Source organism: Euphorbia lathyris, chromosome 9 (genome assembly GCF_963576675.1).
Source record: "Euphorbia lathyris chromosome 9, ddEupLath1.1, whole genome shotgun sequence".
NCBI lineage: Eukaryota > Viridiplantae > Streptophyta > Magnoliopsida > Malpighiales > Euphorbiaceae > Euphorbia > Euphorbia lathyris.
The window spans coordinates 23,512,939-23,531,756 of NC_088918.1; the positions used below are offsets into that span (position 1 = coordinate 23,512,939).

Consider the following 18,818-nt stretch of genomic DNA (forward strand, 5'->3'; position numbering starts at 1 on the left):
CTTTGGAACGGGCAGTACGCGCTGCCCGTTTCCACCTATGGTGAAACGGGTAGCCTGCCCGTTCAGGCCAATATGGGCAGAAATTGCCCCGAATTAATTTTGAACGGGAGAAATAGCCCCGAAGTATTTTTTTTGTAATTTTAATATCAATTTTTCGTATATTCAGGTACCGATAGAAGATTGGAACCCCGATAACATTGATTATAGTTCGCGTTTCATAACGGATACCGTTTTCCCCTCCAGTCAGGATGTTATTGATTGGGCAAAAAAAATAGCTATTCAGAATGGGTTTGAGCTTGTAATATCTTCGCACAAAAATGGGGGAAAACAAAAGTTGTTGCGCTGTTCACGGGGTGAACGATATAGAGGTGTTGTGAAAAATGATGAAGATCCTGCAATTAGGAAAAGTAAAACTAAAGCGTGCCGCTGTAAATTTCAGATTAAAGCCTATCAACATGCAGACCTTTCGGGATGGGGGATAAAGGCTAAGGCTGGGTTAACTGGAATGCATAACCATACAATGCGTATGTATCCAGAGGGAAGTCGGCAAATGAGCGGACTCAGTATCGCATCTAAACAAATTGTGCGTGATATGTCTTCAGCTCAAGCAAAGCCTTGTGCTATTTTAGCAGCAGTTAAAGAAAAACACCCAGAGGACAACTCAGTAATTAAACACATATATAATTACAGGGACAAAATGAGGAGGGACGCATTTGAAGGTAGAGACCTGGCTAGTCAATTCTACCATATTGCTGTGGAGAACAAATATGTCCATTACACACAGACTGATTCAGGTGTGATAACGCATGTGTTCATGGCACATCCAGAGTCAGTTGATATGTTTAGGACTTACCACTGGTACATCGGCATTGATTCAACGTACAAAACAAACAAGTACAAAATGTCGTTTGTTGAGATTGTTGGGATGACGCCATGCAATAATAATTTCAAGATAGCGTATGCTATTGTTAAAGACGAGACTGAAAGGAGCTATCGTTGGATTTTGCAAAGGCTGAAGATTTTGCTTGGGGATGATCTGAACCCGACCGTTGTTGTTAGTGACAGAGAGCTTGGGTTATTAAAGCCGATACAAGAAGTTTTTCCACAAGCAGCGCACTTGCTATGCACTTGGCATATAAATAAGGATGTGGAAGATCGTGTGTATAGAATCATTGGAGATAAAGGCCTTGCCTCTAAATTCAAGAATGGCAAATGGAGAACAATATTAGAATCATTAACCATTGAGGAGTACGAGACCAATCTTATGATGATGAAGGAAAAGATGAGCAGGTTCAAAGGAGTTATCTCGTATGTTGAGGAGACATGGTTGGTGCATAAGGAGAAGTTTGTTGTTGCTTGGACAAAGGAGTTTCTACATTTTGGTAACACAACTACTTGTCGAGTGGAGAGCGAACATGCTAGTCTAAAGCAATGGCTCAATACGGCAACTGGGTCCCTTGACACGGTATGGCAGAAGGTTCACAAGCAGATTGAATCACAAGCAACCAATATAAGGTATTTGCAATTTTTTCTACTGCGATTTTGGAATTTGCATTTAGGGTTGTATCATTTCACTAACTAATAATAATTTTGTCTTCGTATCAGGTACATGCTTGAACAGTCCCGGCTTCGTCAAGCAGTCACTTTCACCGGACGCCCATTAAGCCAACTTGTATTCAAAGTCTCTCATTATTGTCTGCAGTTGTTGAATCAAGAGTTAGAGCGTATGAGAGGGTTGAGCCATGAAGTGTACGTGCGTTGCGGTTGTGTATTGAGAACATCGCATCAGATACCATGTGCATGTGAGCTGAAACGAGCTTGTGATCTGGAACAAATGATCAGTTCTGAGAGTGTTCACGTGTTTTGGAGAACACTTTTAATCAATCATGGTCACACTGATGAAAATGACGGGCGTAATGATCTGAACGAGGAGCAGCGATATTTTAAGTCCTTAGTGGACCAAGTCTCTAAAGCCGACCCATACGTAATGCGTAATATTTCAATGTTTATCCATGATCAACTACACCCTGATCAAGCTCAGTACACCAAACCCGATGTCAAAATTAACGTGCGGGGGCGACCTAAGGTGAGCAAATCCACAAAACGTATGCCGAGTTCTTGGGAATATAATGAAACTCGTCGTGGACGGGCTTGTTCTACTAGTTCATCTAGGAGTCGTGGTAGAAGTGGTAGAATTAGCTCGTCATCCTCGGTACATAATGCTGCCTCATCAGATAAATTATATCTGATAAACCTAACTTTTTTTTATAACTGTTTTGCAATATAGAGTTGTTTTACACTAATATACATGAATGCAGATGGAAAAACGTATCATGGTTCTGAATTCGTACATTCCGATAAAATAGTTGGCATAATTAAACCATACGTCGAATCATACTACGACGTTGTAGGTGATGGAAATTGTGGTTTCCGTACGGTAGCAACTTACATTTTTGGTGACGAAGAAGCGTGGCAGACAGTTAGGCATCACATTCGAAATGAAGTAATTGCTAACCGTTGTTTGTATCAAAAAGTGTTTGTTGATACTGTTGATGCAGCTCTTCGTAGAGTAAGTTGGGACGGTGCAGGTTGTACGCCGGATTATTGGATGACCGTTTGGGATGACTTGTGGCCGGTTGCTACCATGTACAATTCTGCTATCATGTTATTTGGCTTCTCAGGTGGGGACACATTAGCGTTGTGTGGTACTATCTTACCATTGTATGCCGCATCGACTGCTACAAGACCATCACGTGAGATTTGTATAGCTCATTTAGGGAATCACTGCCAGCACTACATACGTTTAAATTTATCGCCTAACTTTCCGGTGCCCCCTATAGTACACTGGTGGTTTGTGCACCGAGGCCAAAGCATTGTAGGATGGGAGCGCTTCTATCAGGATAGGGTGACACAGTGGACCAGATTGGCCCAACTTAGGGGATATTAGTGGTTGATATTCTGTAATGTTACAGGTGAATTCTGATGAATTATGTGTGGTTCTGTAATGTTACAGGTGAATTCTGATGAATTATGTGTGGTTCTGTAATGTTACAGGTGAATTCCAACGGCTATATTCCAACGTCTATATTCCAACGTCTATATTCCAACGTCTATATTCGAACATGTGGTATTCCAACGGCTATATTCCAACGTCTATATTCCAACGGCTATATTCTCCATCTATAAAATTAAACATTCTTGCTACTTCAATTATCCACATTTACTCTTTAAATTCCAATCAACGAAAACTCTCAAACATAAATGGCTTCATCTGATTTTACCAACGAGTTCCCTAATTTTCCTCCCGAGAAAAGCATAGTATCAACTTTGAATAAGTCTGATTGCACAACGAAGATGCTTGATTACCAATACTACGCAATCCGTGTATATGGAGAGACATTTGTGAGTCCAACAATGTTCCATCCTGAAACTCCATTTATGTTTTGCTTCAAGCTTCCGTCTGCTGGTGAGTTTCCAATATACTCACTACACATGATGTGGTTCTTATGTTATATGTATTACATGCCTTTTGAATTTGCTCTAGAGGAATGGTTGAACAATTTGAATGAAGGAAATATTCCTAGTTATATTCAAACATTTCTGAAGTGGTTTATGCCTATTGATGACTGGAAAGCTATGTTCGCCAGACTACTGCGTGATAATCAGAGGGGAATTATCCCTAAAAAAAATTTCAACTCCATCATCTTTTTAAGATGGACAGAGTCTGAAATTTCTCATGAGGTTCATCGAACTTATCCTTACTCGATCGTGAAAAATTGGGATCGCTATAAATTAGAGGTTCGAGTACTACAGAGTATCAGCGCTTCAAAGAACGATTACCTGCCAGGACGAGCTTGGCCAAGAAATAGAGGAAATTCTCCATGGAACATTTTTCCTGTGGAATATGAGACGAATATTGCAGAGGAGAAAGAGATATACCTTGCAATACAGTCAGGTGTACCAGCGACATCTTCACCAAACATTCAGGTGTACGAAGAAGATAGTGACTAATGTCTTTTTTTTCCGGTTTATGTCGTTGTAATGTATTTTTTCAGTTTATGTCGTTGTAATGTATTTTTATAGTTTATGCCGTTTATGTCGTTCTAATGTATTTTTAAATTTGCAATAATAACAAAACATACCACAAAAAAAAACCAAATTCTGTCATAATAGTACTAAAATATCAATCCACCAAATTCAGTCAAAATAGTACTAAAATACTTCAAAATACAGTCATAACTCACTTGGCCAAATGCCAAGCACCCATAATCTGCTCTAACGACTGCCTATATACAATCGCAGCATCCTCGTCCAGATGACTCATGTGATCCAACACAGTTTCACCCCAGCCAGATAATCGACTAACCCACTGTAAAAAGTAAGGAACAAAAAACAAGGTTAATATCACTTCACATTTCAGTAAATATCATTTCACATTACTAGACCAGTCAAGAAAAACCAAAAATAACTTACAATCTCACTGTTCGAGCGAGTATAAACAGCCGGTCCGGGTGCAACAATCTCCGGAAGTAGACGAGGGTGTGAATGACGGGTGTACCAATGCATGTACTGATCCTCACAATCTGATGGAGTATGTGCTGGAGTGAATATAGACAGTATAAGGACGGACGACTGGGGAAAAGAGTCCCAAATACCCTGCACCATTACAGCTGGCACCTCCACACGATACTTCAAACTGGTCCACGGGCAAACAGCCTTAGAAGGCTGCAATATCGGTCTAGGAATGGTCTGCACATGTTCAAGCTGTCGAAGGCATCGCCCTGGCATGTACAGCTCGATCACATCCCGATACCGTATCCATCCAGAATATAGAGTCCTTGGGGTCTCAGTAATGGCATCAGGGCCATACAGCATCCACATGACCTACAGATGTATAAAATTACATTAACACATACAAGTAATACAAATTTGTTTTAATTGAACAGTATTTATAATTATATAGCAAGTATACCTCATCTGCTGTCAACACATCAAGCCGGACACGAAATGCTCTCAGCCGCTCATCGCTCTTCTCCATCGATATAGATGGCCACATCGAAGCCCTAGGAAGATCCGGATCAACTGTAACTGCCTCTCGATGTGGCCTGAAGTAAGGAAAATACTCGTAAATCCAGGACTGGAGCAATGTCATACAACCCGTCATCTGCCCGCAATCTCCTCTGGTAGCAATACCAAGATGACGGTATAGATATGCTAGTGCAGCTGATCCCCAAGAAAGTCCAACGGCTCCAGCCGCCGAGTCCTGCACCTCTAACAGACAAGAAGGTCGGATGCGGTCACCACTCTTGTCTACGAACAAGGTGGAACCGAGCATCAGCCACGTCCAAGCTATAGCCTGGGTCTCAGGAATCCGATCACCTCCACAGTGCTCCATGACAGAAGCGGCTCGTATACCACCAGAAGCATAATGATGGGCATCTAACTGAACCCGAGTCATCCCAAACAAATCCATCACGCACTCCTTAAGCTCATCAACAGTCGCATCAGCAGTCACCATGGCACCATCTACGGGGATGCGCAATATCTCCCACACATCATGCATCAAAATGGTCATCTCGCCAAATGGCATGTGAAATGATGACGTGTCTGGCTGCCACTGCTCTACAAATGCCGTGATCAGAGCAGCATCTATGTGACTGTGCATAATACCAGGTAAATGGAACAAGCCAGATGACTCGATACGCGACTGAATCGTCTTGGAAGAACCACTGTACCATAATCTCAGCTTCGTGCAATACCCTGATCTGGTATGACACCTAAGGACGCCCCTATCCTGACCGGCCCATATAGCACATGCAATATGTCCCAAAAAGCTCGGGATCACAGCACCATCAAATGGACCCCCGGGGACGGGGTCCTTCACAACCCAGTCATCCTCTACACTCCTCGATCGCTTGCTGCTACCTGAAATTACAGCAAACGGTTTACATTAAATTTTTAGTATATTTTTCAATAATCACGATTAACACAAATACAAATAAACACATTTTTTAATTTCTCTTACCAGAAGAAGATGCTGCGGTAGAAGAAAATCGTCCGTCTCGACCCCTCGTCACGACGCCACGATCTATGGGGATAGTATCAGCACTAGGACGATGCATAGAAGCATCCCCGTCCATGTCTATATCAGCCGCCTCATCCTGTCCCTCAGCACGCTCCGCCTGTGCAGCATGTGCCCTCCGGGCGTCCGCCATGAACCGCTGCTGCTCCGCCCGGTCCCGCCGAGCAGATGCAGTAACAGGACGTGAAGACGTGCGTCTAGGGTCAGCTCCCTCCTGATCCTGTAATATTATTTATTTAGTATATTCAATTTAACATAATTTTTTTTATATATATGTTCGGGTCTGCCTACGCCCGGTCCGTACAATTTTTTAAAAAAAAATTCAAAATTTGCCCCTTTTTGGCCTGGGCGGGTGGTTTACACCACCTGCCCTATGGTCCAAACGGGTGCGGCGCACCAGTCGGCCTTAGGGCCGACCAGTGCACCGCAAACATTTGGCCCTTAGGCCAAACGGGTGGCGCATGTGGAGCGCATGCGTTGTACGCATTCCACTTTAGGTGGAACGCGTACGACGAGCGATCCACCGCATGGTGGACGCATGCGCCGCGCGTTCCACCTTACGGTGGAGCGCGTGCGCCGTGCGATCCACCATACGGTGGATCGCTCGACCCGCACCATCTCCACCTACGGTGGAACGCATAGTTCATGCGTTCCACCGTAGGTGGAGATGGTGCGGGTCGCCCGCCTACGTCAAATTCTGGGATTTTAATCCCGAATTTCAGCCCGATTACTCACGATTTTGATAAAAATTTTTATGGAAATACTTACCGTAATACCCATGTATCCTTTACCGATGCCTCCTCTTCGTGCCATCTCGTTTTTGGTCGGTTTTTTTTAGAATGGAAAATAAGTTGAGAGGATTTGGAATATTCAAAACTTATGTTTGAAATAATGAGAAGGGCAAAAGGGTCAATACAGGGCGGTGAACCGGAATTTTAGTGCGGTATATAGTCGCCCACTAAAACAAACCTTCGGTCTCTCTTACTCTCTTTAATCTCTTTAGTTTTTCTTCCTCAATTCCTCTTTCTTTTTAAGCCTAAATTGAAATCATTAATCCTAACTAAGATTAAATCAAAATTGGCAGCCAATCCCTCCGTAGTCAGATCGTTGATCGTTGGTCCGACACTCCATTTTCGATCTTTGCTTCTTTGTTTTGGTATTTTTTTTTCTCCTACATGAATTTTGATTTTATATTTCTGCTACTATTTTACTTGAACTTGAGCTTTGATCTCTGATTTTCTATAATTATGATTTTTTGAATAAAAATTATTTTAGTTGTATTGTTTGCCCACATGGAGGAGAAATCTTGGATTCGCCCCTGCTTATAGTGTTAGTTCGAGGTATTGTATTATTGTGAAGGATTTCTCTAAGTCATTGAACTTCTCCAACCTATGCCCTAAACCAAAAATTGGCGCTTAAACGCCCCACACCGAGAGTTAAAAGTCCTTGTTTGGAAGATGTGCAACAATCTTGCCACATGATACCAATTAATACTTATTAGAGATATCAATTTTTATATTTAATAAGATAAATTAAAAATATGATGAAATTTAGTATATTAAAACTGAAAATATAAAATATATACTTTTTAAATTAAATAAATATAATTATTAATATTATTAACATGTAAATATAATAAAATACTAGTATATATATTTTATAATTTATTTTAAATTATGTAACTTACTAATTTTTAAAATTTTAATAATTAAAATTTGGTAATATTAAAAAGATAAAATAAAATTTTGTTTAGTATTTATGAAACATAAAATAAATAAATTTTAAATTGAATTTTAAAATATAGCATATTTTATTTGTATATGAATGTTACGCTGAAGCAAGTTTAAATTTAAGGTTGAATAATATTTTTCTTTTCAAAAAATTGAAATTATAAATTAATATTAAAGAACATTATTATTAATAGTATAATTATACTATTAAATTTTTAATATGCTATATTTATGTTACAAATTATTATTACATTGATATTTCAAATTATTACATTGAATTTTTTAATTTGATATATATATCCCATAATATTATAAATTGCTTTTAAGATATTATTATTATATTTTCTTTTATTAACATTATAAATATTTTATTAGGTTAGAAGAACAAATGAAACTAATTCGTCTATTCTTGTGGCGGTTTTGTACTAGAGTTTTGCCTTTGCGGTTTCGTCTGTCACATAGACGAATTCCGATCCCAATTGATTGTGTGGTGTGTAAGGCTGACGTTGAGCGTGGATGGCATTTATTCGCGGATGTGAGTTTGCTAAAGCATGCTGGCAGAAGGCGGGGCTTATGGGTCCAAGGGTCGAGCGGGAGTGGGTGGAGGATTGGGTTCTGGAAATGGTTAGGACGGCTTCTGCAGATTTGGTAGTTAAGATAGTTGCTTTGTTTTGAGCTATTTGGGAAAATAGAAACATGACTCTTGGAATTCCCAAAGTGAAGGCATTGAGGGGGTGGTTCGGCGGGCAAATGTGATGGTGGCGGAATGGCAGGCGGCCAATACTAGAGTCGGCAAGGAGGGGAGGAGACATGGAAGTGCGGTTGAGGGTCAATGGCAGAGGCCGCCGGTGGGATTTGCTAAGTGCAACGTGCATGCATCTTTGTTCGCAGACGTAGAGCGGTATGGCGCAGGGACGGTCCTCAGAAATCATTCGGGTAAGTTTTTAGCTTGCTTTAGTAGTGTTGGGACGGGTGTTATTTCTGTCCCTTTTACTGAAGCTATTGCAATTAAAAGTGCTTTGGATTGGTGTGAGTCTAAGCACTTTAGTAATGTGATCTTTGAGAGCGATGCGAAGGTTGTTACGGATAAATTACTTGGTACTGCTTTAGATCACTTAGAGGTGGGAGTGGTTATTGATGATATCAGACATATTCTACTTAGACGTGCAGATTATTCTGTGACCTTCATCTCGAGATTAGCGAACGGAGTGGCTCATGCAATGGCTAGGCATGCTCGGTTCAATGCTAGTTTCTTTAGTGATTTTTCTATCCCTGATTTCTTCGTTTCTATAGTTTTTAATGAATCTTTTTTTATTTCTTAATACCATTTTGTTTGGTTTCAAGAAAAAACATTTTTAAGAAATAATTAAACTCGGTTGGAGCATGGTTAAATCTCGGTTGAACTTCTAACTCTTGATCCTTTATTTTTTTCGATTTTTTTAATGAGTTCGGTTTTGACAAATCAATTTTGTTATATATAACCTTTTTTCATTTTTTGCCGCCGATCTGGTGGTAACATAAAATTCGGTCTCTAACTTTGGGAGAGAAAAAAAGCGGACCACAATTCATTTAGAGAATGAATTTTCACATGCACCTTAATTATAGGGATGGCAACGGGTAGGGTACCCGCGGGTAATGTCATTCCCAAACCCTTACCTTTTATTTTTTAACTACCCGTACCCGTCCCATTACCTTAGCGGGTATACTTTTTGAATCTCATACTCTTCCCATTTAATTCGCGGGTACCCGCGGGTATCCTTACCCGTTAAGAATCAATAAATAAATAAAAATATTACAAATTTAACAAACTATAAATTTAATAAATCATCAATCTAAAAATTGAATAAATTGAACCTTAATTAATAAGAATAAAGTAGCTTAGTGGTATCACTCAATTGTTGAAAAATAAATGGTTGGGGTTTAAATTTAATGTCTTACATCTAAAAAACAATGATATTTATTAATATAATTTTTTTTTATGACGGGTAACGGGTACCGTGTACCCTAAGGGGTATTCCCATACCCGTCCCATTACCCTAACGGGTAATGATTTTGATCCCATACCCTTTTATACAGGGTACGGGTAGTCCCATTAGGGTCGGGTAGTGCCGGGTACCCGCGGGTACAATACCCGTTGCCATCCCTACTTAATGAGCATGTGAATTTGCTCATTCACCGTTAGATATATGCCATTTAAAGAAAATGGGCCCAATTTAACACCTAGTTATACAACCATAATGTTTAGGGTAAATTACACAATAATCAAATTGAAAATAATATTTTATTTTTAGTCAAATGATTAATTTTTATATGAAATAGATCATATTTGTAATTTTTATTTTGAAAATGTCACAGAAAAACAGTTTTTGTTTTTAAATTTAAACTTGGATAACCTTCTTCAATTTAAACCTGGATAACATTCTTCAAATTAACTAATTATTGGTAACTTTTTAATTGACAAAATTAGAAATAAGATTTATCATAACTATAAATCATTTATGAGATATGTTTTTCATATAATTTTCTCTAATGTTTACGTAGAGACCAAATGGATCTCAACTTAAAGGTCAATTATGAATTCGGTATCTAAAACCGGTCTCTAATTTGCTATTTTCTTATAATGTTTATTGTTCCAGTTAATGATCCTAATTTTTATATTCCATTAATGGCCATAAAATTAATAGTTTATATAAAAAAAAAAATAATTATTATTATTTGAAATATTTTTTTTAAATTTCTTTAAAAGAAAATCTTACGAAATAATATATATTTAAAGCTGTTTTCTTATAAAGTCAATGTATGATTGTCGTAAATATATCTAAACAAGCATATATTTATAAATATTTTACATTTTCACCCCTCTCTCCCATCCTTTAAAACAAGGGAAAATTACAAAACTAGGTCAAATGGGAAGGCCATTTACATATTTAACCCATTTACTCAACCTATTACATATCTAGACTCAATTTATGTGACTTTCCAAAAATACCCCCAACCTTCCCACTTCCTCCCTATCTCCGCGAATCACCGCTCCCCCCTATCTCCTTGGTTATGCGAAAAGTTGCTCCTGCATTAATGATTTCAAGACTTTTGATCTTCCTTTCTTCCTTTAAATTGCACGAAATCTGCACCATTTCGTCAAAATCACAATGAATTTCTCATTTTCCTCTTTTCATCTCTTGATTCTGCAACTTCCGAACCCTAGAAAACGAAGTCATGGTTTTTCATCTTCATGTTCGTTGCTTGGTTTCTTTCTTCTTGTTACCATCAAAGAAATGGTTTTTCTACGTTATTTCCTTCGTTCTTCCCATGTTATCATATTGTTATTGTCGCTTTTGGGGGTGAAAGGGGCGAAAAATATAAGTATCTGTTTTTTTTTCTGCGTTTTATCATGAATTCACTTCGCAATCGATGGTTTCGCTAAGCTTTGCGAAGAGAACGAGCCTGGAAAGTGATGATCTACTTCGTGTATTGATGATTTCACGACGTTCTGCGAAGAGAAAGAGTCTGAAACATATGGATCTACCTCGCGAATCTATTAGTTCGCGAAGTCTGCGAATAGATCCTTACGTTTCAGACCTCGCAGACTTCGCGAAAAAATCGTTATGCGACGTAGATAGTCACATTTCAAACCTCGCAGACTTCGCGAAAAAATCGTTATGCGAAGTAAAATCACCTCTTCCCCTGCACATTTACATTCGCATGCTTCGCTAATTTTCATTTCGCGAATCCAAAATCGTCCTTTTTCATAACTAACACGGTTAATTTTTTCTGTAGATGGTTGAATACGTAACATCCCTTTCTGGAAGGCGGCGTACTGAGCTGCAGGGAAGATGATTTTCCTTCCTGTATAGGGATGAACTTCCCCAAGATTGACACATTCACTCCTGAAATGATTCGTTAGGAGAGGTTGTGTCAATCTCGGGGTGCACCATGGGACACGTCTATCCCATGGTGCCAATCTTGTTAGTAGATTTTGATAATGTTATGATTTGAATGTCGTTATTGTGGCAATCTTGTTGTAAATTTTGATAATGTTAGTAGAGTTCATTGTGGCAATCTTGTTGTAAATTTTGATAATGTTATAATTTGAATGTCGTTATTGTTGCAATCTTGTTGTAAATTTTAATAATGTTATGATTTTAATGTTAGAATCCGTTGTTGTTTGCCCTTTTTTGTTATATACCACTTCGCGAATTAGCTTCAAAATACATCCAGGCTTCGCATATGCGAACTAAATTCATCAAGCAAACCCAAACATTTACTTCGCAGACTTCGCATAGTATGGAATATGCGAAGTCAGACGGGATGGGGCGAGCCGCGCGTAAATATTGGGGGTATTTTTGGAAAGTCACACAAAATGAGTCTAGATATGTAATAGGTTGAGTAAATGGGTTAAATATGTAAATGGACCTCCCATTTGACCTAGTTTTGTAATTTTCCCTTAAAACAAATAAGCATAAATAATAGTCAAACTGACCCTTCTAAAAATGTTTATTACTTAGGATTTTTTTATTATAATTTTATTAGTGAAAATTAAAAAATATGTATAACATAATATATTTATTCTTCTATCATTAGTTCTTTTATTTTTTAATTAAATATCGTAAGATTTTTATTTTATTATTATAATTATAAAATTATATTAAAGAAACCCTTAGTTGGATTAAATCTTCAAAGAGCAATGGAATCAAGATTCGGTCTTATTGTTTTTTAATGATACAAGCGATCAAAAACCCTATTTCAACTTATTATTATTATGAGGTCATTCATGATTGTATTTTTTCTACTTAGAGATATAGGCAATTGTTCTATCACATTTATTAAACGTTCAGCGAATGTGACATCTCATTTTCTTAATACGAGTAGTCACATCTAAGTCTACGCGTGATATGTGAGACTGTCCACCACTGTTTTTTAAGGAAATTCCTTCTGTTGATTTGATTTAATAAGGGTTAAGGTGTAAAAATACCCCTAACGTTTTTTGCCAGGAGCAATTTTACCCCTAACGTTTTTTGCCAGGAGCAATTTTACCCCTAACGTCTAAAATGGTGCAATTTTACCCATAACGTTGGAAGCCAAGAGCAATTTTACCCCTAAAGTTAATAAATTGGCTCAATTTGAGAAATAATTCATCAAACTGTTTTCTCGGCCATGAATCTTATTATCTACACTTCATACATGTGTCATTTTATCAATAACAGATCACAAACATTCGTTGGGATATGAAAAAAAATAAAAAAATATACTGTCTTTTTGTGATTAGACAAAAAAAATTCAAAAAAATCCACCGAATTTATAAATATTAATCTCAAATTCTATTATTAAATTATAAAAAAACATGAAATTCTTTTTTAGAACGAATTATTATACAATTGGTTCAGAATAATGAACAAAAATATGTGTGTTTTATAATAGTGTCTGAAATTGACCCAATCTATCAACGTTAGGGGTAAAATTGCTCTTGGCTTCCAACGTTAGGGGTAAAATTGCACAATTTTAAACGTTAAGGGTAAAATTGCTCCTGACCCAAAACGTTAGGGGTATTTTTGCACCTTAACCCATTTAATAATGTTTATTAATTTAAAAAAATTGAAATAGGAATCAGATGAGTCAAGAGAGCATTCAACGAAATTTATAAAGATCATTAGTATACTAACTAGTTTTAGACTCGTGCTTTGCACGGTTTTTATTTGATTTTGTCACTATTGTGTAAAAAATACTAAATTGACATATTAAAACTTTAATAAATAAAGACCAAATTTTTAACTACAGCGTTTTAAAAAAGTGCAAATTTAGCCTTAACATATGAAATAGTATAAATTTAACCCCAACATTTTTTAAGAAGATCAATTTTAACCCAACGTTATCGAAAATTAGAAAAAAAAAAACTGGTGGTAATATAACAAATTGCATTTTACGATAATATATTATTTTGTTTTACATAATTTTTTTTTTCTATTACTTAGGTCTAGCATGTTAATACCGTTTGGTATTAGACTCGTGCTTTGCACGAATTTAATATTTTTTATTTTAAATAAATTTTTCTCTTTTCTCTTTTAACTTCTATATATTCATGGCTTTTATAACTTTAGTGAAAAAAGGGAAACAATCTAAAAAATATTAGGAAAATATATTAATAAAAATAAGGATGATCCAAATTTCAAATTCTGGGCAAAATAATATAATCTTTTCAAGGAACTAAAGATGTACTAAAGCCCAAAAAATATTTTCGTTTTTTTTTTGTAATTATAAAATATTATGTCAATACTCTTAAAACCATTGTTGTGTGCAATTTTTCACAATGTTATGACCCAAGCTCTAAACGTACATTTAGTCGCATTAATTTGTACGAAGTCATTATTCAGAGACATCTTCTAGGAGAAACAAAAAATAAAATAACATTTTTGAATGAATTAAAAAAAAAGGTTGGCAACGGTCACAGTGGCCACCGATATTAAAAAGTGTAAAGTTCAATGACCATAACGTTAAAAACTGAAATTCAGTAACACAATATTAAAATTGGTAAAGTTCAGTGAATATAGGTGTAATTTACCCAATATTATCAAGCACAATTTCAAGTTTTGAAAGCAACTTTTATTTTCTGGACATTATTTGGAGAGCTTTTTTATAATTAGATCTCCTAAAATTTAACTAATTATACATTGTAATATGTTTTTGATCCAATCTAATTCTTATTTGGATTTTTTTTTAATTTAAAAGATATCCATCATCTCTTTAATTGATAACTTTAATTAATAACGTACTGCTAATCTTCACACACACAAAATAAAATAAAAATTAACAGTACTGCTAAGTACTGCTAATTAGGATATGCTTTGTAATTGATTGAATCCTATTCTAATCTACGTTTTTTAATTTTTAAAAAAGAATCCAATTTTTATAATTAGATCTCCACTCTAGTCTACCATATAACTACTATACCCCAAAACATGAAGCAATAGGTAAATGTCACCTATTGTTACATTGATCTATTTTAAAATACATATAAGATCAAAAAAAAATTTAAAAATACATATAAAAGTAACTCAGAACTGAAAATATCATTAAACAATTGAGTTACAGTAGATCAAATTTGTTGAATCTTTAAAAGCGGGTACTCCACTTTGTAAATGAAAAGACAAAAGTGAATCTAAAAAATACCAAAGTCCAAATTAGCCTAAAAATCTACTATTATTATGATCAATTACCTACAAAATAAACTCTGAGTTAATTTAGTTAAAGGTATCTCATATGAAGTAGTATAAATAACCCAGTATATAACTTTGAGATTTCAACAATAAATGAGTCACATTGAAAAGTTTAGAAGATCAAAACACATTCTCATAAATATACTTGAGAAACTTGTGCTGAATTCTGGCATCAGGTTGTTGTGGTTTGTCTGGGTGAACACAAAGAGTGGCTTTCCTGTAAGTTTTCTTCACAGCTGCTGCTATTATTACTTCTGTCAGAGGAATTTGTTGTCAACCACTATCAGCCCTATCAGCCCCAAGTATCTGCCAACAATACCATTTGTTTAGGAAGATTAAGATTAGATTAGAAGTTCAGTCTATTAAATTTAGCAGAACCAAGTCAAATGTTTATCTGGACAATTTCAGAGATGAGTGAGGCAATGTTCAATAATTGGAAAACCAGAACGCATCAATTAAACCATTACTCCTATAACTTGCACCTTTGCACTTTTTCAATGCCTAGAACATTGCAGTTATAACATTCATATTTTATGTAAGACAGTATATAGCTACCAAGTTTGATTGTTTAACAACTATTTACACAAATAAGAAAAAACAACCATGCCAAAAATGATGCAAGGAAAAACCAACATACATATTGCAAAGTTGAAAGCAATGCCCGTAAGTTCCCTTCTTTCCCACTTGACCATCTCTTAGCATCAGCATCAATAATTTCTGCTAATCTATGCAGACAAAATTTAAATCAAGAAATTCAGTTAAATATGTCATTAAAAATAAAGAGAGCTAGAAAAAAACTTAAGAATACAATTGAAACGGGTTAAATTGAAAGATAATTCTCAAATTCATTGTGAGACAATGTTACAAAAATAAATGGTGAAGGTTCACTGTGTCTACCTCTTCACATACTCCACTTGAAATATCAATGTCATTCCAAAACCCTACTAAAGAGGAGTGTCCAACATAGTTGGTAACCATCAAGGGCATCAAGTGAATGACATTAAATCAGAGAGAAACGTGTAGAATATGGGAAGACACAGTGAACCTTCACCAATTCACAATTCTAGACCATACAATGGCAACTACATAGGAAGCATTTGAAAAAATATCACCAAATTAACATGTCAAATAAAATGAAATTCCTGCTTACACGTTAGAAATATATGTAAATATAGTAACAAACTCGATTTAACTTGAACTATTTGGCTGGCTACATTTGTTGCTGTGTCTACCTCAATATCACAGGAGAAGTGGATATTGCGAATATAACCTGAAAGAAGGTCAATCAGTTATCATTTAATGAATTATTAGTGAGTAACATGCTAAATAACTGAAAGTTGCAAAGAAAGGGAACATGTAGAATCAGCTATTCTTAATTTTAGAAATATTGTATTTGCATCTTTCCTGTGTCCTTCTACCGTAAAGTCCCTGCTTAGCTCAACAGAAGAGTCATTTGTATCAGCACTGGCCTGATCAAAACTAATAACTGCAATTCTCATGTAAAAGACAAAAGGCAAGCTGTGAGAGATCCTACTCCAATACTTGGTTATCAATCTCTGAGAAATTCTACTCCTAAGTTCCCTACATGATTTGAAGATATGTTCATAATTAGTAATTATTTAATATTTATCATGTCTTCCTCAATGAAGTTTTATTAACATTATAAACACTTAAAAATAGTTCAACACTTTGAGAGATTTCAATCATAGTGAAACATTCAGAGAGATGGGTCAAAAATTGAGAGAGAGAAACCGCTCATCTGCAAAAATGGATGCAAAAATTGAATGGAAAATCATAATTCCGAAAATCAGATGTAAAACAAAATGATATAGGTTGAATAAATAAGCCAGAAAATGGAAATGTAACTGAGTAAGAGAGATAACCCTAGAAACAATGAGCACGGTATTAAGTCCTTTGCCATTTTGTGCATCCGAGAGTGAGAGAGAGGAAGTGAATATCGAGAGAAATGAGAAAGAGGAAGGCAGTTAAGATGGACAAAGTGGGAGAGGATGTGGGGGTGGGTTTTTTGAGCGTGGATGTCACACCCGACCCTAAACGACCTCAATCGGCATCGGGTGTGAAATAGAAAGATCATAATCAATACTTAGAAGTCTACAGTTTATCCAAATATCATTATATTACAATTTTAATACCAAAGTTCTAACCATAATTCTAACAATAAGCAGCCAACTTCCAAATCGCGCCTAAGCGGTCGGTAACCTTCTCTATATCCTGTACTTTCTCACCTAAAAACATTAAAACATTTAAAAACGTGAGACAAAAATCTCAGTAAGAAACTATCAGCTATAAAAACTAATTTTACTTAACATAGCTACATATATACCTTTATAAAGGGATTTTATCAAAACCTTCTCAAATATACTCAAAACTTAATGTTTCATCAAACCATTTCATAATCAAATAAATCTTTTATCAAACCAACTTGTAATCAAATAAATGTTTTATCAAACCAACTCGTAATCAATCAAACGTAAAACCTTATATCAAAATCAATCATAACCGAAAACATAATCCAAATGAACTTAAAACATTGAATCCATCCTCGAGTTTCCCCCCTTAAGTATCAATACATGACCACATATATAATCGAGACGTCTCTTAACATTGTCTATCTCATATGGTCTTACCCAACACTTCGCTGCCATACCCAATAGGTCTTAAGACTGTGTACACAGGCCATGTCCCTCACTGAACATGGTCTTCAAATATAAAACCACTGATCCGGATAACTCTCGATGAATATAAAATCATAACGTGGTCAAATTTCCTTTCACAATCAAATTCCAAACTATTTCATAACCATAAATCATTTGGCTTCAATTAGCCCTTTTATATCATAAAAATCATATTTGGACTTCAATCCAAAATAATAACAACAATAACCGTAATAGATTTCTCAATCCAAATACAATTCGTAAGAAATCATCAAATTCATTTTGTTCAATATAGATATTGAAACCAAAAACATATATGTATATATGTAAATCAACCAAATTAAGCCTTAAATCAACATAATCAAGTAAAATCTGAAATTCACATAGAAGCATAATCAATAGCTTTATTTGAACCGTAATTTCACAATAAAAAGCAAAATCATGAAAAACTCCAATTTTACAAAATACCTGCAGAACCCTAAAATATCAATTTCTGAAACTTCTTTGATTATATATATATATATATATATATATATATATATATATATATATATATATATACATAAAACTCAAAATATAGTTGATAGTTACTTACTTTGATCACTAATTGAAGAAAACAGACCAGCTCAATTCTCCTCTAAATTCTGTCTAAGACATTTCCCTCCAAACACTGCCGAAACTCAAAAACTCTTTAGTTAGAACTCAGATCTATACATAAGGATGCTATGGTTTTAATTTCGAGTGATTCGGACGGTTGAATCTCCGTAAATCAAAAAAACGGTGGAAAAACGGTCGAAGAACGATGAATTGATGAATTGACTGAAAAAGAAAAAAAAAAGAAAAACAAAAGAGATAACCTCGCCAACCTCTTCGAAATTTGAAAATATATATCCAAATTTGGCAAATATCAAATTTGGTCCTCCATCTTTTTATAATCTTTTAAAAATTATCCTAACTTTTAATTTACACTTAAAACTATCGAATTAACTCCAAACTTTTCCTATAGCACCAAATAAAAATCACACACCTAATAATTATCATATATACTAATATCAAAATATAAATTCTAGAAATTTAGTCACGGACGTGACAATTCTCCCCACCTTAAAAAATTTCGTCC

At 35.6% G+C, this 18,818-nt stretch overlaps 1 long non-coding RNA gene across 2 annotated transcripts; it reads right to left on the reverse strand.

Moving 5' to 3' along the window:
• Nucleotides 1-14,940: 14,940 nt before the first annotated feature.
• LOC136205121 (uncharacterized) lies at nt 14,941-18,490 on the reverse strand. 2 transcript variants are annotated; one of them, XR_010675827.1, is made up of 4 exons: nt 18,294-18,490; nt 16,174-16,293; nt 15,661-15,748; nt 14,941-15,329 (listed from the first exon to the last, which is right to left on the reverse strand). It is a non-coding gene; the product is annotated as an uncharacterized lncRNA (long non-coding RNA). The 2 variants fall into 2 exon arrangements; XR_010675826.1 differs by lacking the exon at nt 18,294-18,490 and having other exon boundaries at nt 16,174-16,755.
• Between the last annotated feature and the right edge of the window lie 328 nt (nt 18,491-18,818).